The 22,383-nt window shown below is 41.9% G+C and overlaps 1 long non-coding RNA gene across 1 annotated transcript in view; it reads right to left on the bottom strand.

The window, feature by feature from the left end:
- Positions 1-22,383, bottom strand: part of LOC116444627 — a 111,309-nt gene that overhangs the window by 5,574 nt on the left and 83,352 nt on the right. Inside the window, exons 2-4 of the long non-coding RNA XR_004240413.1 lie at positions 17,580-17,659; positions 5,780-5,888; positions 1,808-1,940 (exon numbers count right to left, since the gene is read on the bottom strand). This is a non-coding gene — a long non-coding RNA (uncharacterized LOC116444627). The remainder of the gene's footprint in view (positions 1-1,807; positions 1,941-5,779; positions 5,889-17,579; positions 17,660-22,383) is intronic.

Below are 22,383 nucleotides of genomic sequence, written 5' to 3'. Positions count from 1 at the left end.
TACTTAGTGATGCTTAAGTCAGCAAACTATTTCACTAGTACTGCAGTACATTTGCTTTTGATGGTTCTACAGGCTTAATTAAAGCACTTTGAGTATGTTTTAGACCACCTTAATGTTCTAGATCCTAGATAATCTTGGTGTCTGCCACATGATGGGAAAAGAGGAAAACATACACCACACCAGACAAAGAGTTCCAATACTGTGAGTTTTCAGATAATGGTTCTCTGTCATTCTGGCCCTAAAGTTTTATTCTGACTAGGCTGATGTTCTATCATGTCGTTATATTATCTCACATTGTATCACCTCATCACTGCTGAGTGTTTTATTCTTCATAAGGTTCAGTGGTGTCCCATCACAGCCCATTCCCCAGCTTGGTTCTGCACTCTGCAGAAGAGTGTTTAAAGTCCACCACCACTTAAATATATTGAAGTTTCCTCTTGTGGGATGAGAAGTGGTGGCTAGAAATGTCCAGCTGACCTTCTCTTTTGCCTCTCTCACTTCTCATCTAATTAATTTTCTGCATTGGTCTGGCAGAACCTGAGATAGTGGCACTTCAGGCCACATTGCAAGACCCATCTATTATTGTCTTTTACCAAAGAGGCTGATTTGAAGGGGCATGAAGTTTTGTGAGGCCTCAGAAGTGTTGAATTGACTTTTCTGTCACTTTTGCTACATTTTAGTTTCTGTGGGTTGCAGCACTGATGGAAATATCCTTATAGTCTATGATAGGCAGATTCTATAAATAGCATGCTAAAGAAATTGAAATGTTTTAAAAAAATAAGAATCATTCAAAAGTTTTTTAAAAACAGACAATATATGTAATAACCAAAAAAACCCCTACTGCTGTTTTATTTTTGGCAAAAGATATGTAGTAAGAAAGGAAAGTATGCAGTTTAATTTTCTCCTTGGTATTAGTTCTCACAGTAGTTGCCAGTAATGGCAACATTATAATTTGTAGAATTAATTAATGATCTGGCATCTGATTTTGATTCATTAATGCTTAAGCCAGCTAAGTCTCAATTATCCTCTGGACTATTTATTCCTTAACAAGCTTTTAGCTAATGTGATTTTAAAAATATGAAAATAGGTTTTAACTTGCCTTTAAGATGTGGCAATATTTTAACACTCCTCTATAAAATAAAGGAACCTTCATATTTATTGTTCTATTATAGTTACATTTAAAATTAGACTAGGGAATTTGCAATGTATTCACTAAATATATATTATATTTATATGTACCTGGAACCTGACTTCAATTTAGTCTTGATTAAAAAATGTACTGAATTGGAAACTGTGTAATAAAGGATGCCTAAATCATACTGACCCAGAATATCTCACTCAGTCAGACAGTTAGCAAATAAGTGCACAAGCAAGCAGATGATACAAGAATTCAAAATTAATTCTATTCTCAGAGGATGCATAGACTAGAAGATAGCATCTGATTCTATCTGCAGAGGTGCAAATCCAGAGTAACACCTTGGCTAAAGTCTCCTTACCCTGAACTTGATAGCTTATCCTGCAAATGATCAGAATTGGACTCTCCTAAGCCCAAGGCTAGGTTAAAGTAGCTGAAATATCCAGTTCTACTTCATGATATTTTTGTGATGCAACTGTAAGTATCTACAAATTTCCAAGTATTTATTATTTCTAACTAATCCATTTACCAAATGTAAGGACTCTTGATATCTTCTCCAAATGACTGGTATTTTTAAAAGTTCAATCACCACATCATTTAGGAAAGTCTGCCCAACGCAGCTGTGACTTGCTGCAATTGTGTTATGATAGGGGGCATTTAGAAACTGCATACCTTTGGTTTGGAATTGTCAGGTACCAGTTCCAGAGCTGAGTTGAACTGATCTTGTGAAGATGCTTCTCTTGCTGGGCTCTAACATGATGGTCCTGTCTGTCATCTCTGCATCTTGTCCTTACTCACACCAAAACTGAAATGCATAATTACAAAGATGGGTAAATAAATGAATTACGGGTGTTTTAACCAAATAATCCTAGTTAATTACTTTAGTTACTAAGATTTGTTTTGAAAGTACCTTCTGAAAAATTTCAGGCATTATGAAAATGGTAGAAAATACCGTTTTCTAAGCTATCAGTGTTGCAGTACATGAAAAAACCCATCTTCTCCTGAAATTGTGCTTCCTTCTCCTAAGAAGTCATTCAGTGGCTTCCCAGTACCTGCATGTCAATGTAATACCATTGGCTCAATGTGTTTTTTCTTAGTTCATACTGCTGTGACAGCTAGAGCCTTCCCCACCCTTCTCATCAAAAAAAAAGCCTGAGATAACATCCAAGAGTATCTTCCTTCCCATTTTCAGCTCAGTAAGTCTGGCTCCCTTAAGTCCAAGCTGGGAAGTCAGTCCCAACTTTTAAAGCATGAGCTGTAACTCCATTGAAACCCAAGGAGCCCTTAGCTGAGCCAGTTCCCACACGGCTATCCCAAAACTACTGAGCAGGGGGACTGCTGTCTATGGGTTTAAAAATCAAACCCCGTTTGCTGAGTCAGATCCTCTGGCCCACTGAATCCACGCTGCAAAGCTCCAGGGGCACAAGGCAGCTTATAAAAAAATAAATCCAGCTTATGTGGCCAGTGCAGAACTCCTAGGTGGTCACAAAACCAGCTACCAGAGACATACCAGAGGCAACAAACAAAGGAATCAATCTCCAGTTACTACCACACGAGGAAAAGTCCAAGGTACCTCCGTTGTTATGGCAAGAGTTCATTTGGGCTAAGAGGTAAACAGACAGCTGAGCTTGATCTCTAAAGCTGGGGCTGGGCGGCTGGAAGCACCAGCTTTCTCAATTGCTCAGAGTAAAGGATTGAATGGATAAATCAGAGCAGCCCTGATCGCTTTTAATCAACTGAATGAGGAGGAAGGAGGGGAGGTTGAGGCTTGGGAAGAAAAATATGTAAAGCTTAAAAAGTTCCAGCTGCTGTTCTCTAATGGAGTCGCGTTCCTCATGAACGGTGGAATGGTTAGGCCACCTGGTGGTAAATAGCAAACCAACAACCTTTGCAATTTCCAAGCTACAATAAACGTCCAAAGGATCAGAGAGCTCTGGGAGCTGTCAAAGGCTGGGAGCTTTTCAGACCCAGGTGGCTGCTGTGCAGGCACCGCTGGGAGACGGCAGCCAGCAAAGGCTGCCATCAGCCACTCCGCAGGTGCAACGCGCAACAGCTGACCTGGTGTCTGGCCAATTTCTGCCAGACAGCTGCCTCCATCATCAAATCTTCCACCACAGCCAGCCTCTCCCTCCCCTCAGGATGGAGGCAAAAGAGAAAGCAGTCCAGGAGAAAGGAGCTGAACTTAGCTTGTAGCTTGTGAAGTAGTAGTCAATGGCTCAGTGTTCCAGTGGACATTGGTGAAAAGTGGTGTCCTTCAAGGGTCCATACTGTTCAATAGCTTCATCAGCAACATAGACAGCAGGATTGAGTGCACCCTCAGCAAATTTGCAGATGACACCATGCTGAGTGCTGTGGTTGACACACCTGAAGGACAAGATGTCATCCATATGTATCTGGACAAGTTTGAGAAGTGGAACATGGGAATCTCATGTGATTTAGCAAGACCAGGTGCAAGGTGCTGCACCTGGATCAGGGCAGCTCCTGGTTTCAACGCAGGCTGGGGAATGAACAGATCGAGACCAGCCCTGTCGAGAAGGACTTGGTGCTGTTGGAAGAAAAGCTGAACGCAACCCAGCAATGTGCATTCACAGCCCAGAAAGCCAAATGTATCCTGGGCTGCATCCAAAGCAGTGTGGCCAGCAGGGTGAGGGAGGGGATTCGGCACCTCTGCTCTGCTCTGGTGAGATCCCACCTGGAGTACTGTGTCCAGCTCTGGAGTAGAGAAAAAACATGGACCTGTTGGAGTGAGCTCAGCAGAGAAACACAAAAATTATCAGAATGTTGGAGCACCTCTCATTCGAGGAAAGGCTGAGAGAGTTAGGGTTGTTCAGCTTGGAGAAGAGAAGGCTCTGGGAAGACCTTGTTGTGGCCTTTCAGTATTTAAAGGGGCCCTATAAAAGGATGGGGATAAATTTTCCAGGGTCTGTTGTGATAGGATAAGGGGTAATGGTTTTAAACTAAAAGAGGGTAGATTTATACTAGCTATAAGTAAGAAGTGTTTTACAATGAGGGTGGTGAAACACTGGAACAGGTTGCCCAGAGAGGTGGTGGATGCCCCTTTCCTGGAAACTCTTAAAGTCAGGTTGGACCAGGCTCTGAGAAACATGATCTAGTAGAACATGTCCCTACTCATTGCAAGAGAGTTGGACTAGATGACCTTTAAAGATGACCTTCCAACCCAAACCATTCAATGATTCTATGTAGGAGCTTGACATGATGTTTGTTAAGTGTCTGAATGAGGAGCTCTGTCCCCATGTGTGGCATCAGGTCTATGCAGGTAAATCAAGTGAGGCTCATGTGAAATGTTGTGATATACATTTCAGAGGGCTCTGTGCAGCCCTTCAGAAGGACCTTGACAAGTTGGAGAGAAGAGCAGAGAAGAAGCATCTGAAATTCAACAAAGGCAAATGCAGGGTCCTGTACTTGAAGGAGAATAACCCCAGCACCACCACAGGCTGGGGCTGATCTGTTGGAAAGCAACTCTGCAGAGAAAGACCTGGATGTCCTGGTGGACAACAAGCTGTCCAGGAACCAGCACTGCCCTTTTGGCCAAGAAGGCCAATGGTATCCTGAGGCGCAATAGGAAGAGCATTGCCACCAGGTTGAGGGAGGTGATCCTGCCCCTCTACTCAGCCCTGGTGGGGCACATCTGGAATGTTGTGTCAAGTTCTGGGTCCTCAGCGCAAGAGAGACATGGAGCTCCTGGGGCAGGTCCAGCAGAGGCCAAAAGAGGCGATGAGGGGACTGCAGCATCTCTTACGAGGAAAGGCTGAGGGAGCTGGGCCTGTTCAGCCTCGAGAGCAGACAACAGAGAGGGCACCTCAATGTTTATAAGCCTTTGAAGGGAGGATGCAAAGAGGACGGAACCACGCTCTGCTCAGTGGTGCCAAGCACTAGGACATGAGGGAACAGGCAGAAACTGATGCACAGAAAGTTCCACCTGAACATGAGGAAGAACTTTACTGTGCAGGTGGCCAAGCACTGGAACAGGTTGCCCAGAGTGGCTGTGGAGTCTCCCTCACTGGAGATATTCAAGAACCATCTGGATGCAATCCCGTGCCATGTGCTCTAGGATGACCCTGCTTGAGGAGGGAAGTTGGACCAGATAAGCCACTGTGGACCCTTTCAACCTGACCCATTCAGTGATTCGATGATTTGGAACTCATATTTTAACAAATATACTACAATGTAGTTTTCAAATTGTTTCTTCCAGCAAATTCACTCACCAGAAGTATTGCAAAGTATCAAACATAAAAAGGGAGTACATAAAAGATGCCAAACCTGTTGTTGAAGGTTTCTTCTCCAGAAGCACTTCCAAGTACTCATCTTTAATATCCAAGAATTTAGCTGAGCTGGACAGTGGTTTACTGCCAGAGGGCACTCACAGATGGGTTCAGTACAGGCAAATCAATATAAATGAAAATCTGTTTGAAAATGTAATAATTCTTAAATAAAGAACTATCAGTTGTTTTCTCCAATTTTGTCCACTGGACCTTTAGTCTAAGCCTAGTGAAAACAAGTATGCAAGTCCAGCAGTTGCTGTTCTACTGAGCATTGCTTCTAGCTGCTCTCTCTTTGCTGTTCTTGCCTCATTCCTTCACTGCATTCCCTGACAGTTGAAAACTCACCAGACTTGTGACTCACATTTTAATCTTATCCACAAGTCACAATGTTTATTTCACAGGATGTCCAATTAAACGTCAATTCAGTCTGCTCTGGAGTTGTTGCCTTCCCCTCTGGTGATTAGTATAACCTGAATAATGTAGGAAATACAGAAAAAAAAAAAGGGCAGTAAACAATTTCAGTGACATCAAGAGACCACGCTGAAACTTTTCCCACAGAAGACAAAGGAGGAAAGTCATGCACAAAAATGTTAACATGGGTCATACTTGCTAGTGTTCTAACTATGAAGAATGGAAGAGAAAATTATGCTACCTTAGGGTGAGTTATGGGCCCCCTTTAAGCCTGGGGAAACATGAGTAGGTGGGGGCTGTGCAAGACACACAAAAGTGAGAGAAAATCTCTGTCCTCATTCTCTCTGTGCTTTGAAGTACCTGCTGCTGCCCTTCACTGAAGCCAGTGTGAGTACACCACTTCCTTGCATCCTGCCTCCAATGCAGGTGCTGGAGTTCTGCAGCTCTTCTTCAACGTGAAGAAGCAGACTCCTGCCTATCAGGTGGTATACACTACTGTCCAGAAGCCTTAAAAACTACCATCTATCAGCTCACTGAGTGACTGAGGGGGAATCTTATGACAGAGACTTGCATACTTTCTTGGGGCTTTCTTTTCATCTTCATTCAGGCACGTCAAGTGCCACGTGATGCACATAAATGTAATTCTACTTGTTGTCTGCTCCAGAAGTAGCCTTCTGCAGCATACCAGGCTTACACTGGAGGCTTGGAAATGGAGGTAGGGTTCTGCATAAAGCAAGGGGCTGCTTTTCAAAATAAGAAAGAAAATGGAACTAAACTGTCAAATGTTACTGAGTCTTTACATAGCAACCAATGGTAAACCTCTTGGGAAACACCAAATTTTGGTGAAGCTGTGCAAGAACAGAGCTCAGATTCACCTTTCTTTCCAATTTGTACAGCTGCTAAGTCAATGCCAGCTGGGAGTTGAATATCACCAGTTACTCAGGGGAAATACCCTGGTTTCAGGATGAAACTTTGATCACTGGAGGACACTCAACATTGATGCAAGCACGGGCAAGTCTGCTGGAGAGATCTCCTCTCAACACAAGTGTTTGAAACAAAAAGGGCCATTGGCTCCTCACTCCTGCACTGGGACAAACTGTGAGTAGGGACTCATGGGGGTAGCTGAAGGATGCTGGGGGTCCTGAAGAGCCAAGCAAAACTGTGCCAAGGACCCCAAGTCCACAGGCACATTGTGGAGCAGCTCTCTTAAGAAGCCAGATGTTCTCTCCAGTTTGCAAAGGGAGCAATTTTGTGACTTAGGAAGAAATATTTCCATTTGAGCTCCTGCTGTGACAGTGCTCATTACTCTGAGCTGTGTCTAAGTGGCAATACAAGTTGCTCCTCGCAAAACGTGCCCTGTGCCTGCCCACATTTTATTTTTTTTTTTACCTATGAGAGGTTTGGCACTTGACTTTTTTCAGCAATAGCATTGTAAAACTCTTTCCAAAGAAATTTTCAATGTGCCTTGCTGGGACTTTCTAAAAAATATAGATTAATTGTGATAGTTAAATTTCCCTCTGAGTGATTTCTTTGATAAATGGGTCTAGTTAGGACTTTCAATTAAGCACCAAGCCCTGCTGTGAAGTCAGACTGAGCTTCATGTTGCAGGCATTTATTGCCTCATTTACGCAGAGACAATCTGAATTATTTTATGTTACACTGTTTTCTTTATCTGTCTTTTTTTGCACAGGTATTAGAATTCCTATTAACCCTTCTATCAGGGAGCCAATTAAAAAGGTATGGTCAAGCAATTTTTAATTATTTTGTTATGGTTTAAATAAGCCTCCTGGAAGCAGGGCACTTGAAAGCTTTCTCTTGTCCATACTGCAATGTATAAACCCATTGGTTTGTTATTGTGCAGATTCTCACAGTCTCCAAGAGATAAAAAAATATGAAAATAATATAAAGTGGGAAAGAATAGACAACTACCACAATATTTTGATGAATGGTGGTAATATGCAACAATCCTGAGAACAGAAGCTTTTTTACATTATCCAAAATTGTGAGTAAATGGTAACCACAGCTCGGAGAATTTCAGTTATCAGGGGTGCATTCCACCCTTAAGGTAACTGTGTTTTAAGTTATATCCATTCACTCGAGCAGGGTTGCATGGTCATTTTGAAAGTGCATTGAAGTATTTAAGATACACAATTTCTACTTTTTAATATGCAGTTGGGACTATCTGCTTGTTTTCCTGGTCACTGGTACTGATGGCTACAGAAAAACATCCATGTGACTGTCAATCACTGTTGTTAACCATGAAGAATGAAAGGTACACTGATTTAACAAAAACCAACCCTGAAACTCAACCAAAAGAAGAGGTCTTTTTTGAAAAAATGCAAAATCCACATCTAGACACAGGATTCACTGTCATTGATAATAAAGAAGAAGTCTAGGAGCCTTAGAAAATGATTTTAAATTTTTATGAGTTTTCTGTAAAGCCAAACACAGCTGTGGTAGCTAAGATGAAACTGCAAGGTTTAACAACTGGTGTGCTTTAAGATATAAATCAGAAACTAATTGTCTGACATTAGGAGAAAATATGTCTTTCTCTCCTCCCACACTACCCAACAAAATAATATTTCTGTTTCTTTTATACTGTGTAGCATGTTGGAATCTCTGCAATGAGAGTATACACATTTCCAATTATACTTTTGAGCTTGATTTTGATACAACCAGTGAAATTAGTATGCTTCCCAAATAACAGTTAGTCACAGGCATATTTTAATTCATATCAAACTGAACTCCTCTTTTCCAGGAGGGAGAAGGATTTCCAGGGAATCGCCACAATCTAAAGAAATCAATCTGTCTGTCCATATATGAGTTTAGTCACAGTCAGATCTCATGTTATCTATACAAAGCAATAAATGAGTTGTGACTACTCAGAGTTTAAATAATTGACAGAAATTTCAATGCAATTAATGCAAATAAAGGAAACAAACTCACTGATGAGAAATTAGGGTTTGTAGATTATTGAGGTATGACAGTAAATCCAAATGTCAGCCCCCACCCCCCTTTTTTTTTCTCCAACATAAACCAGCAAACCCCATGCTTCTCATGTAGATTTGTTATGCCCTGGCATATCTAATTTCTTAAACTGGGAAGACAAAGATGACGGATACCAAATAATACAAGCATACATTTTAAAAATCCAAATGCTATTTTAAATGCAAGTTTAAATGAGAACACTGTGTGGCTAATATTTATCTAGCTTCCTCTGTCTTTGAGGCACGGCTCGTCATATAAGACTGTGCTGTTAAAGCAGTTCATGGGAATGATGTGCATGACTCCTTTTGCTAATGGGAGCTGGTTGCACAGAACAATCTAGCTGTTAGTGCTCTGAGGAGAAGGGAACTTGAATAGCAGGGGCTTGGAGAGCAAAATAAAAAGAAAGCTGCTAAGGGCATTTGAAAATACACTCGCTATTCTTTTCCCTCCTAAGCATTGCTGCAGTAAACAACAGCTTCAAGACTCCTCTTTAAATAAGTGACATGAAAATGAAAAGAGCACGACTTTGTATCAACAGCCATTCAAAATGTACCCAGGATCCCAAACTAACCTTGGGGATAGGAAAGGCTTGCAGGGGGAGGGTATTGCTAGGAGGGTTGGTTGGGTTTGTTTCTTTCTTTGCTGGCCAGTGGTTTTAAGAAATCATCCCTGGTGGGAGGATTCTGCCCCAAAAACAGGGATCCTGTGTTCCTATGGGGAGTGTGTTTAAGCTTGGATTTTAAAATTACAACTGCCTAAAATTAGACTCCCAAATCCATGTAATGTGCTAAAGAAATGCCCTGGTTTTCAAAAGAATCAAACATCCACAGTCTCCAGGTCAAGGTCCTGACCTAGGAAAGCAGATGAATATTCTCCCCAACCCCCCACCCTGAGGCAACGTGATTGCTCATGCATTTAAGGCTGAAGTGCTTAAGTGCTCCCGTAGGTAGGGGTTAGAGAACTTAAATATGGGGGGAGAATCGATTGGGCGCCATCCACCCTTTTAGATCTTGGCCGGAAGGAAGTTTTTTCATTTGATTGTTTCTTTATCACTTTGCCTGTGTAGAATTTTCCCAACCAAGCCATATGCAGCAAAGTGCTTTTTAAACACATTGCGAATTTCAGTCCCAAACCATGCCAGGACAATTTCCTTTGGGAAGTGGGCTACAAATACAGAAGTTGTTGTAGGGCTGTGTACAACCCCTAAGGTCAGGGCAAATGTATACCACACTGGAGAGCAGCTTCTTTCAAAGGCTAAGCTAAACTCTTTCGGATAATTAGTCAGGACTAGAAGGACCTGGAATATTAAAAAAGGCCAAAGAGCATTATGCATCACACAGCCCTTTCCTAAATGCTGTGATGCAGATCTGTTAGTGGGTGAAAAGATGGCTCAAGGTACTGGACCACGACACAGAAAACCTGACTCAAGCCCCACTGCCAGCAGAAGTATTACATATGACCTCAGGCAAGTCCCTGACTATTCACTTCTTAAACTGTAAAAGGCCAACGTACTTTTCTGCCTTTGGAGTGAAGGGAGACTAAAATCCATTAGTGATTGTGAGGTGCTCAGATATTAAATTCCTAAGTGCTTAGAAACATCAGGAGAGGAATTTTCCAAAGAGACATTATTGAACAGATCTGTGCATGCTTTTTGGTAATATCTGTCATAATGTGTTGTTGTATATCTTTATTCCTGATGTTTTATTTATAACAAAGTATTAAAGGTTGGGTTTCCTTACTGTCGTGGATTGACTTGGAGGAGTTCCACAGGGAAAGGAAATGTTTTCCGTGTTATAAGACTAATAATGCAAGGGGGGAAAGAAGAACCTTATGTTGTCATTTGATTGAGACAATAAATAAATGCTTTCACTTTGGCCCATAGCATACCATCTAACTACTGTGTTCTTATGCCTGCTCAGTCTCATTAACTGCCTTGCTTTTCACCTATTGTGTTTCCTTCTACTTCTAGAATAGTTTTACTAGATATTGAAGAAAAACCAAGCTCCAACCAACACAAAAAAATACGTCCCAAAAAAATCATTCAGGCCATAAAAAAAATAATTTCATGCTTCCCAAACTGAATGCCTCTGTAGGATGGTCTCCATGACATCAACAGAAATGCCATATTACTGTTTAATTGTCAAGTCCTGACTAAGTCTGTCCGTAAGTGACAGTAATAAGGACAAAAAATGGACAGCTTGCAGACACCAGGATCAGCTTAAAGCTGATGAAAGATGGGCATGGGACAAAAAGAATTTAAAAGACCTACTTAAAGGAAGCTGAATGTTCTTCATCCAAGTCTGTATCTAAATTTTGCACTTAAGATCTCACAGAAATATTTTTTTCTCTAATTTCCTTTTTCTCATGCATTTATATTCTTTCAGGCATGTAACTTTTGATCATACTCTGGCAATCAGATCACAAACCTAATGATCCTCCTAAGCCTTAGTTCAGAGTAGATGACAGAAGCTGCATTGCTTTAAGGTCTTTAATAATTTGGGTTCTGTTTCTCAGTATGACACCTTCCTTGGACTGCTGGCTCTGCAGGGATCAGTGCCAATAAACAAAGCATTCCCACTGAGGATAAGCATGACTTTACAATCCAGCATCTTGTGTTACAGCTGTCTACTGCATCATGTGATATGTCCCATTACACAGCCTGGCTTCTCTTATGCTCGTCAATGGCTGTTTCCTGTGGTCTTCTTTTGGGGCTCTTTTTGTCTACAACAGAATATCTTAATTTTCTCAATCAGTACCCTGAAAGTGTATGGGGAACTTCCAGATTAAGAGACACTAAACATTGGGCTCTACAACCACCCAAAGCACAGCTCAGACTAAAAGTTCAGCCTTCTATGGGTTTCATACAGTTCCTTTATACCCCACTCAATACTTGTCCTTTTTATCCTACACTTTGATACAAAATTAACACTGAACTCTGATTTATTACACAAAGTAATTCTTCTTTGTCTGCTCTTGGCTGGTATTGTAAACCACACAGACTGGGGTTCTGTGTTGTACTGGCATTGAGAAGGTACTTTAACTCACTTTTGTGCCATTTGGATTCAGATCTGATCCCAAAGATTGCTCACTTTATGAGTTGTATCGACCTAAAGAGAGCTCTCTATGGATAGCTTTGCAGTTCAGAGCCATAGAGAATTGTTTTTGAATGTTTTGCAATACAGCCATATCCCCTGCCCTCTCTAGCAAGCCCTGGGCATTTCTGGAGGTTGGTCAGAGCAGGCAATAGAATAAAATAGTATTTTATTATATTTTTCTAATAAAACCAAACTCAAGTTATCATAGAATAATAACAATTCATGACATCTCCCTGTCAATCATCAGAAGACTTACAAAAATAGGGTTATGGCCCCTATGTTAGTTAAAGCAAGAGATACTCAATTTAAAGATTAGGAAACTCAGGCAAAGACAGTTTACTACTGCTTATGAAAATAGCTGAGGATTAGGGTTTTAAAGTAGTTTTATACCAACTAAAAAGGGCAAAAGGTGAGGTCTAAGGATCTTTAAATGTCTGGATTTTTTTCTTCCTCCTGCTGTTTATAGCCCTTCTGCTTTATTTTTCAGAAAGAAACAAAAGCTAAATGGTTGTTCCTGGTTCTGCTCTACATTGGTCTATGAAAAAAAAAAAAAAAAAGAAAAGAAGTGGGGGGGGCTGAAGAATTTGATTAGAGGCATTTTGGCCAACATTTAGACTGGAACACACAGCACTGTTCTCCTGTTTCTGTCCTTTGCTCAGTTACCCACAAGACTCAAGCCACATTCATGCAATTTGCTCAGCCCACACCCTGAAATCAATGAGGACTATGCAAGAAGAGAGCACCTGCCACAGGCTGTTACTGGTTTTATTTATTTTCTGTACTATTAGACCACACAGGAACCCCAACAACAAATATTTTCTACAGCACTGTGTAAACATCGACCAAAATGATGGCGCTGTCCCAAAGCGGTTACAAACTAAACAGAGGACAAGAGACCACAGATGGATACAAACAGACAGAGGGAGAATAAAGGAAATGAATGCTCAGTGACAGCAATATTACCAGTCTAAGGGCTGTCAAATCTTTTGGAGACCTCATGGCAAAGGAGAGCTTTAAGGAGATTCTAGAGAGCTACCAGCATAAATCTGAGAGTGTTTATGTAGGGTACCTTCCAAGTGTGACAGATACCACGAGAAGAAAGGGCAAATGAGAAAGGGCAAAAAGAGAAGAAAATGAGAATGTGTTTGCTTGGAGATGAACACAGGATGGTAACTCTCAACAAAAGGTAATGAACCATTTTAAGGTTTTAAGAGCACTTAAACATCAGAGTTGTCTTCATTCCTGACTCCCTTTAATAGTCACCCCGTTTTTTGCTCCTGACCAGTAATATTCACCCACATCCTCCTCCAAAAAGGAATGTAAGGACCAAGTGTGGCAGAGCTGGAAGTCTGCTCAGGCAGGGCAGTTATTGTAGCTGCTCTGTTCCCTGCTCCTGCTTCCTGACAATAAGAGATGATAGGTAGGGTCCCAGGGGACCTTGGAAATGAGGACAGGCAGCTTATGTTGATGTGAGATGGGGGGCAGGGGCGGAGGTAGCACAGTGATGCCAAGAGAGAAGTGACATGTTCAAAGAGACAGGCCAGGGAAATGATTTTTGAAGCAAGAGCAGCCACATGGAGTATGATTAGGGCAAAGGCAAGCCCACACGTGTCAAGGCCAGAGAAAAGGAAGTTGCAGCAACTCAGCTGTTAAATAATGTGAACTTAAGCAAGAATTTTAACTGCATGAAGAGTGAGAAAGATGCATCTTAAAAGCTAGAAGATTTAGGAATTGGAGGTGGGGTGGTACAAGCAGCTGAAAGGCTTTACCTATATGTAAGAGAGGTCAGAGCCGATGCTCCCACACAGCTGTGAGTGACAGACAGCGTGGCATGCCATGCACAAGCTCAACAAGTGCAGGAAATGGTAGCAAGCACAAAGTCGAGGCATTTCCTCCCTCTCATCTCCTGTTCCACTCTTTTCTCTGCAGCTATTAAATCCAGGCAACTACAGAGTAGATGCCTAGGATAAGCCAACAATTCAGCAAATCATTTCAGTCCCATCAATAATTATTTTCTCGTGTGGTCTAGATCCTGTTCAATATGCCCATGAGATTGTGTCTCTCATCTAACTCAGAAAAAATAAGACTCCTTTGCTCCATGCTCAGTAACAAACTGCACACACCCTGTGCAGTTTCCTGCTGTATTCGTGGAATAAGATTACCAGCAAGATTAAGGCCTCTGATTGTGAGAAGGGAGATTTCACAGGATTAAATGTTATCCAGTATACTTCTGAAACAGAGGATAAAATACAAGAAAGGACTATGAATTATATTACTGAAAATATCACAAACCATGGTGGTGATAAAAGGGACAATGAAAGATCGAAAATTTAAATTATATTCAGAAATAAAAAGCAACAGGGAGAACTGCAGGGCCTACAGTTGTCATCTGTTGCCAGAAGAGGGCACTCCCGGCTTTTTTTTTTATGACTTGAGAGATTTAAATCAAGATTTCCCTTGGTAGCATTTCCCAGGCATAAATCAAGCACAAATGAATAACCTTTGATTTATCATTCCTAATGGAGATGTACATCATATTGGCGTGTCATCACATTTCAACATTGGCCATTATGATGCCAATCATATAGTAATTTTCTTCCGTGTCATAATCAGTGATGAAGATGTACGTTTCCATTCAGTACAATTAGATTTTCATGTTTCTTAATGGTAGCTGAGGGCATTAGGCAGAATACCTCCTTTTGCTGTCTCTAACTCTTTTGTGCCCATATTTTTCTGAAATTGTACCCAAACCATTACCCAATCACCACTCTTCTCTAGTTAAAAGCCACCCCTGCTCATATGGGAAAAGGTGAGAAAGATTTAAACTATTATTCCAAGCTGCAGAGGAACAGGCATTAAAATTCTGGGCAAATACATAGTGTTGAAAAACACCTGGCCTTAATTATTTGAAAGCTTCTTAGTATACTCCATGACATCAGCTTGGGCTTGTCACTAGCGACCTAATCCAGACCGCAAACCACACTGAAGCTCTTTGGCTGGGCCTGACGTCCAGCTGGCCAAGTCCAGTGGTATTGTTAGGAATAACTACCCTGGGAAAACCCAAGCTACAGCTGCTGGCACTGAAACTTTTCTGTGAGCAGAGGCATTCTACTGGTCGGTTGGATGAATAGGTAGATGGATGGATGGATGAGATGTGTTACTGTCATTTAGAACAGCTCCTGGCTTTCCTGTTTGGAGGCAGTGTATGAAGGGTTTGTACAACCTAAACAAGAGAAACAGAAGTCACAGCATTTTCAAAAGCACCTGAGCCTGTCTGAAAAATCCCATCATGCATCTACAGTGGATATTTTGCTGGTCAAACATTGTCCTAAAAGGATGCCTTAGTTTTTTGTCACCTTCGCTCTCTGCCCAGATGCAGAGGGGTGACGCTTGATCGCGGGGCAGAGCGATGCGCTGGGGCTGAGAACGGGGAAACTGAGCGGCATCGCTCCAGCCTTGTCACTACACCCGGACATTCCCAAGCTCGCGAAGTGAGCAAGCACAGCACAGCCCACGAGAAGGATGCCCGTGCCTCAGAGCCAGGCGCTCCCGGCGCCCCAGCGCGGAGCCTGGGCGGGATGTGGCACCGAGGCCCGCCGGTGGCCGCGGAGCGCTCGGATCAGCAGCATCTCCGGGGAGAGCTCCAGTGTCACCTGCCGCCGCCTCCTGCTCCAGGCTGTGAGCGCAGGGGGCCCCGCTCCCAGGCACAGCCCGGGAATGCCGAATGGAGCGCCCGGGAGAAGATGGCTTCGGCGGGCTGCAGGGGCACTGCGGCAGAGGATGAGCGCTCCCCGCGGCGCCGCCGGCAGGAGCAGGGATGAGGCGCCCCGGGAGACGACCCCGCCCGCAGGAGCGCCGTGCGGATGCCGGAGACGCGCCACCCCCGCCTCTCCCACCGCCTTCCCCCTACCATCGGCAGCGCCCCCGGCCGCCCCCGGCCCGCCCGCGGGGGCGTTCACGGCCGCCGGAGCTGCTCGGGGTGGAGTGAGGAGCGCCGGGAGCAGGGGGATGAGCGCCGGGAGCGGGGGGATGAGCGCCGGGAGCGAGGGATGAGCGCCGGGAGCCGGGGGATGAGCGCCGGGAGCGAGGGATGAGCGCCGGGAGCCGGGGGATGAGCGCCGAGAGCGAGGGCGGCGCAGGCCTGGCCGGACCGGTGCGGCCTCTAGCGGCCATGGCCGGGAGAGCGGCGGGGCCTGCCCGGGGAGCCCTCAGCAGGGAGAGGCTGAGGAGCCGCCGGGTCGGGCACACAAACATACGCGCAGCGCCGAATCGCAATTTCTCATTTCCCCTCCAAGCGAAAGCCCTGCCGCTGGCCCTCTAGCGCTAAGCTCTCACTATATCTACAGGAATCCTGTGACAATCCTGACCTTGTACCTGGCTGAACATGAGCCAGTGTGTGCCCAGGTGGCCAAGAAAGCCAACGGCATCCTGGCCTGCATCAGCAATGGTGTGGCCAGCAGGACCAGGGCAGGGATTGTCCCCCTGTACTCGGCACTGGTGAGGCCACATCTCTGGTGCTGTGTCCAGTTCTGGCCCCTCACTACAAGAAAGACACTGCAGTGCTGGAGCGTGTTCAGAGAAGGGCAACAGAGCTGGGGAAGAGTCTGGAGCACAAATCTGATGAGAAGCAGCTGAGGGAGCTGTCTATCCTGAAGCAAAGGAAGCTCAGGGGAGACCTTATCACTCCCTACAACTACTTGAAAGGAGATTGTAGCCAGGTGGAGCTCAGCCTCTTCTCCCAAGTAAAAACAAGACAGAATGAGAGGACATTGCACCAGAGGGGTTTATGTTGGATATTATGAAAAGTTTCCTCCCCAAAAGGGTAGTCCAGCATTGAAAGAGGATGCACAGGGAAGTGGTAGGATTCCCATCCCCTGGAAGCATTCAAAAGACATGTAAGTATGGTGCTTAGGGAGATGTTTTCATGGTGGACCTGGCAGTGTTAGATTAATAGTTGTAATCAATGGCCTTGGAGGTCTTCTCCAGGCTCAGTGATTCTATGATTGGGTTGTCTCATCTCTCTTGTACGTAAGACAACTTCTTTCTCATAATGGTTAATGGCAAATAGTTTTCTGGAATCAGAAGATTGGTCAAAAAAGGGATCTCACCTTTACATGGGAGCTGTGGAAAGACCAAGCAACCCCTTCTGGCACACACCGAAGACAGTGCTTGCCCATGAGGGTAACTCACTGTTGCCAGGAGGCACCTAGAGCACATTGGCACTGTGAGGGCACCAAGCCTTTGTGCTGATAACAGCAATGTTTTAAACATAGAAAGCCTGAATTCCTGTCAAGGAAATCAGTTTGCATCTTAGCAAAACAAAATGTGAGTTTCCTGCTTGGTATGGGAAAAGTTCCCAATTATGTTGCTGTCAGGCAAACCTGGAGGTTTTATCTAGATACAAAGTCAGAGAACGCCTTTCTTCCCAGGTATAGCAGAACTAAGCTGTAAGCTCATGTTGAACTGAAAAGTTACTGGTTTGTGCCTGGGTTTAAATTGCTGTTTTTAAATGTATCTGTTGATGTGATATGGTTTTTAAATGTATGTGTTGATGTTGATATGACAAACATCTTGACCTTTTCTACCTCTCTGTCCACAAGCTGTGGAGGTTTGTAGCCTGCTCTCACAGCAGACTGACCCAGGCACCCCAGCTGTAAATCCACTTACCTGAGTTGGATGGCCTCAAGAATTGATGTGGCACTTCTAATTGCCCATGTGCTGTGGCTGGCTGCAGAGTCACATTTGACCTGTTTGTGGATAAAAGAAGCTTTATTTAGGGAACTTGAAAATGTGCTCAATTTCAAACTGAATCAAGGCAATGTCTAAAAGTTCTGATGGTAATCCCATTTCATTTCCTAGTAAAAAATGTTCAACAAAACCAGCATGCTTTATGATGGTAAATATAAACCAGAAAATGTACTCAGTAACCAAAAACCCACTCCTCATTGAGGATGACTTGGGCAAATAATTACTTTAAGATAAAGCTTGGGAAGAAATAAAAGTACCTTTTTTTTCAAAGAACAGAGAGCAAATGAAAATTAATGCTGCCTACATAAGGCCATGTTGTTCTTGTTTTGAAGATGGAACCTTTTTCCACTTATATGGGGGTGAGTTAGGGATAACTCCACTGAAATTAGTAGTCACAATAGTGCAGAAACAGACAGAGAAAAATGAAGTTCTTTAAATGCCTACTTGATAGAAAATGTGTTACTAATGGATGGCAGTAGCTGCAAATGTCACTCTCAGCTTCCTATTTTCACTTTCAAATTTGTCAGTAGTGTCCTGATTAAAATTGTACAGTTCTGTAGCTAAGGTTTGGATTAAGTTAAAATTATTAGAATTAGAAATGGTGCAAAACCAGAACCTCCGATCTGATCCTCTTTGAATTTCTATGGAAAGGAGTTTGGATTTAAATCCCCAGATGTGAACCTGCTTGCATGTTTAATTCTGGGTCAGTAGGATTCTGAATTCCTCATCTGGTTTTGTGAGGGTGTAATCCTGCAGGAGCATTTGATTGTGGAATTTTGTGGATTTTATGAATGAAAGTGAGAGAAAGGAGGCATTTCATGACTGGTTATGAGGCTAGTTTGCTATTCAAAGAGTATGGGAAATAAAAGAGAGTTGCAACACTAGTTTTTATAAATTGTTGAGAATACAAACATGGGAATACAAACGTTCCAAAAAAGTGGAATAAAGAATGTTTCTGTAAAGTGTCAGTACGATGGAACTTGATTTTTGGTTAGTTTTAGGCATTATTATAACAAACGTGATTAATATTGACAACAGAAGTCAGAGTTTTGAGGGTCTCCTGCTTTAGTTGTCACCATTCAAATCTAAACACAATATCAACATAAATTAATTTCAATTCTGTTACTTTACCTAAGGCCAAGATTTGGCCTACTATGGAATTGGGGGATTTAATTCAGCTGGAGAAGATGAAGAGTCCAGGCTCTTTCATTTGTTTACACTGGAAAAAGCATCTAGTCTGCAGTTACTGACCTAGGAGAAGTATTTTGGGCACAAAAGTATTACCTTGTGTAAGATACAGTTACTAAGCTCAGCGTGTCACTTGGTCCTAAATCACTAAACCCTTATTCAGCTTTTCCTTTGTGCATGTAGAATTGCTTTTCCAAGAAATGAAGTTGGAGATTGCTTAGTCAATACTGTGATTAATTTGTGTGATTCTTCAAGAACACCTCTGTTGTGCGGTGGGTAAAATTATTGTACGTTCTCATTTTCTTTTTCACAATTTTGGAAATGTGTGTTTTCTCCTTGTTAGGCTAAAGCACGTCTAGAAGCACTCCTTTCCCCTCACTTAAAACATTGCCATTATCCTGGAGCAGGAGGAATATTGGGTTGGATCAGCCATTTCACTGTCTGTGTGTGTCTGTGAGATAAGGACACAGTATTCAGTCTTTGAAAAGATGTTCTTCCAAGTAGTGTCTGTCTGTGTCTCTGTGCCTTTTATTTATTAACTCTCACATGTGACACATATGTCTAAAAGCCAGTGTGCTGTATTAGGGCTCAATCCCACACCACTGACGTCAATGAGAGTTTTATCAATTACTTTAATGAGTATAGGATTAGGCCTTTGTGATTACACAAAGAACCAATTATTGCATTTTTCTATGAACCTACATTAAAACCTCCTTACAAATGTGACTTTCAGGGTGGCAATCAGAGAAAACATCGCTTTTCTGTTTCAGTTTAAACTCTACTTCAGTACTAAGCATATAGTATTTAGGTTTGAAATGCAGTGCATTGGCAGAAACAGACACATTTTGCCCTCTATCTCCCAGTAATAAGGCGTTCCATGGTTTAATCTCTTCCTAGGCATGTCTTGCTTAAGGACCCAGTATTTTCACAGTCCCTATATTAAAAAAGACTTCTAGCATCTTGCAGAGTGAGACACTCCCCCCAATATATTTTGACAGATGATCTTTACATAATTCCATTGTCAAACAAGCAAGCAAGCAAGCAAACAATTGAAAAAAAAAAAACAAACCAGCAAAACAAAAAACTAAAACCAAAACAAAAAATGAACCAAATCTAAGCTAGAAAAAAGCCTGAGCCTGTGATTTACTGGTCTTGGTTTTATTCACAGTCTTGCAAGTATGCCAGCTGCAATGTAATGACCTGGCCTACATATTGCACAACACAATGCTGCAGATCTTTTTATTTTCCTCTTGTTCCTAATCATTATTTATTATCTGAAATTATTATCAATCACTTCTTGTACAACTCTGAAGAGAGCAAGCACATCCTCCAAGCCTCATGACCTTTTATATCTTCAGTTCCAAGAGTGCCTGACTTCATTTTAACTTTCTGAAAGTCATTAATCCACAGTGCAGGGGAGTGTAATTTTCTTATAACTATGGTGTCTGCACCAGTAATTTATGCTTAAAATCAGAAACACCAAAAGTGAACGGCTGCCTCTCAGGCACAACTTGTTTTGGAGTTGATGCAGAGCTAATGTTTTATCCCCTACTCCACCATAAATTCACCCTGGCAGTTCACTATGTTCCTGCACATCCACATAAAAAGATGGTTATAATAATTATTACTTTTGTCTTGTCTTTGCAAGTACTCTGCAGAAGGTAGATAGAAGCTGTATCATGTTTTGTCTTGGAATAAAAGTTTATAGCGTTATTATGCTGGAGTGATTGGAACTGAACCTTCCTGGGGCAGGTTATTTTTTATTTACTGGCATGATAAGAAAACACTATTTATAAGTTATAAAAATCACCAAAAGATGCAGTAACAGAATCTTACTGTATGACACATACAAACTAGAAATAGTGTTGTGTTCACCCTGGCAAAATACTGTTTCCTAGAGCAGCCATTCTGTGCTTGTGCAGGAACATATAGATCTTATTTTAAGCTGAGGAAACATTAAATAAAAAGGGCTTGATATTCTGGGTCATTAGTACTCAGTGTAAAGCTCCAAAGTAATCTCATGAAAGTAGTGGTATGATCTAGGGGAGAGACATTGGCTTAGGAATCAGGGAGCTTGTGTTTCATCCCTAGCTGTCTGTCTCACTTGGTAGTTCTAACCTCTTCATCTCAGCTCTTAGTAATGCCATTTTTCACTTGTTCTCTGTCTTCACCATTTAAACTGTAAACTGTTGTGACTGGCATTATTCTTTGGTGGGCACTTATAAGGCGCTCACTGCAGTGGAGCTCTATGGAGTAGATCAGGCATTTTTAGATCTGTTCTACCATAAAAATAGAAGAGTCCCCTCTTTAACTGGACAAGTTAACATCAACCACGTTATGATGTCAGAAAAATACAGGAAGGAATCTCATACCTGAACTTCTGATACAAATCTTAAATAGAACAAAGTTTTCTTTATTAAACTATATGGTTCAAATAGAGGAATTTGACAGAAATTATTAATGAAGTGAATGAAGCCAATTTATCATAGCTCAGAATAGCCATAAGTCTATTTGTGCTTCTCCCTAGCTGCTGAAATGTGTTACTTAGATTTACACCAGTCATTCATCTATGGGTTAATGACAAATAAGCCCAAATGACAAATAAGCCCAAATAATTTGGTTTGACTGCAAGAGATCAGACAGGATTCCTGATACCACCTCAGTTCTTTTCTCCAGCAAGCCCACCAACCCCTCTGGTGTCAGTATGTTGTCCTTCAAAAACAAAATCTGGTGCCCTGAAACACCTCAAGTTGCAACTGAAGAATTGCTTTTGTATTTCTTTTCCAAAAGTAGTTTCATGTAGCAAATAGTTTTGATCATATAGAAAAATGAGACAGAAATGTAGCTGAAGGTGATTGACTTGAGACTGTAACTATTCAAATGAAAGCATTCTTCATTGTTTTGATACCTCTAGGTTTAAGTTGACTATTTCACAAAATCTTGGCTGAAGAACTTTTTTTTTGATAAACAAATACAGTTCTGTAGTACTGTGCATTAGCCTTAATGATTTCTTCTACCTTCTCTTTAATTTTCAACTTTTTGTTTATTTGTTTTTTTTCCTTTGATTATCTAAGATTATTTTTATTTTGGTGTTCTTGAAATTTCCCTCATAACATCTATTTGTGCATTTATAAATTTTAGCATTAATCTCTGGTCTTAAGACACCACTGTTTTCCAGAAGGAGGGCTAGATCTACTTGTGCTTTTAGCTACTTCGTGCTGTTCAGCTGATGCAAAGCATCTATGAAGCCATCTTAATAAGTTAAACCAGATTTACAATAATGAGAACTTGGCCTCTATGTTTCTTTTCTTGTTTCCCTTCTTTTTTAGTATTCTTTTTTCTGTTTTTCTTGAGAAGATTCCCTTATTCTTCCATAAAATGTAGCCAAGTGATTAAGAGTATTCACAAGTTGGAAATAATTTCTACAGTTAATCAATAATGTATTCAATTAATATTTCTCTTCATTACTCAAAAAGCCCAGTTACTACTGTATTCTTTTCTCTAAGGTTCTCTTGTTGTATTCCACAAATTATTT

The sequence above is a fragment of the Corvus moneduloides genome, chromosome 5 (assembly GCF_009650955.1).
Source record: "Corvus moneduloides isolate bCorMon1 chromosome 5, bCorMon1.pri, whole genome shotgun sequence".
NCBI lineage: Eukaryota > Metazoa > Chordata > Aves > Passeriformes > Corvidae > Corvus > Corvus moneduloides.
The sequence above is the reverse complement of the archived record's forward strand: the minus strand, read 5'-3'. Positions and strand labels throughout refer to the sequence as shown.